This window comes from Elephantulus edwardii, unplaced genomic scaffold (genome assembly GCF_000299155.1).
Source record: "Elephantulus edwardii isolate Elephantulus edwardi_28Jun2011 unplaced genomic scaffold, EleEdw1.0 scaffold00248, whole genome shotgun sequence".
NCBI classification, from domain to species: Eukaryota; Metazoa; Chordata; class Mammalia; order Macroscelidea; family Macroscelididae; genus Elephantulus; species Elephantulus edwardii.
In genome coordinates this window covers 238,520-239,940 of record NW_006399998.1, presented here as the reverse complement: position 1 = coordinate 239,940, position 1,421 = coordinate 238,520, and positions in this window count along the sequence as shown.

Below are 1,421 nucleotides of genomic sequence, written 5' to 3'. Positions count from 1 at the left end.
GGGTGTGTCAGAGGCAGTGCAGTTGGCGCAGGATAGAGCAGGGTTTAGGGCTCGACGGCACATAACAACAACAACAAGAAGTGCAACTATCAAGTACAAGTATCAAGGACGGCTTCCTACTTCAGATAGTTCAGAGAAAATATCCTCTATCTTGAACTTCTACTCCAGGATTGACTTTTTCTGGGTTAATACCTCTTCTCTTCCATTTGCAGCCAGGTGCTGATGCAAGAGGATAGTTTCCCAGGAGGGAGTGATGTGTCCCCTAGGACTGGTGCATAACTACTTTAGCCAGGAGCCCCAGCCTGCAGAGGCCTCTGATTGGTCCCCTGTATCTGCAGAAAAGAAGCAAAGTCAGTCAGCCAGGTCCAGAATCTGTCTCCCGCCCCAGTCCAAAACTATTTTAGCTAGGAACCTTCAGAAACCCTATGTACAATAGAGCACACTTAGACTGGCAGACATGGCAATTGAGGCTGAGATCTCAGATATGGAAATGCAAAGAAGGAGGAATAGCTATAAGGAGACACTAGTGATTGGAACATGAAGTGTGAGAAGCATGAATGTACAAATATGGGATATTGTTAAGAAAGAAATGGAATGCATAAATATTGACATACTAGGTATTGGGCGAAGTGAGATGGTTTGGTCTGGGAAATTTTGAATCAGATGGTCATATGATCTACTGTGCTGGGAATGAAAATTTGAGAAAAAAATGGGGTTGGTTTCATAATTTAAAAACTCATTTCTAGATCCATAATGATATACAATGTGGTGAGTGACAAGATTATATCAATACACGTACAAGGAAGTCCAATGAATACCACTATCATTCAAATATATGCACTGACAACTAGAGCCAAAGAGAAAGAAATAGAAGATTTCAACAAAATTTTGCAGTTAGAAATCGATTGAACATGCAATCAAGATGCATTGATATTAGTGGGCAACTGGAATGTAAAAGTTGGCAGCAGGTAAGAAGGAATAGCAGCTGGAAAACACGTTCTTGGTGATAGAAATGTGGCTGGAGAGAGAATGATAGAATTCTGCATATTCAATGATTTATTCATTGCAAATATCTTTTATAAGAAACACAAACTTACGCTATACACATGGATTTCACCTGATGGTATGCATAGATACCAAATCGATTACATTTGTGGAAAGAATTGCTGGAGAAGCTCAATATCAGCTGTGAAAACCAGGCCAGGTGCTGATTGTGGAACAGACCACCAACTAACATGCTAGTTCAAGCTGAAGTTGAAGAAAATAAAATCAAATTGACAGAGCCCAAAATTCGGCCTTAAGTCTATCCCACTCGATTTTCAAAACTATCATGGGTCAGACAATGGGACATTAATTCTGAAGGCATTTGGTAGAAGTGAAGTGGTATCCTGCTGGAGGGTGGAGCTGGGAAATAAGTGGGT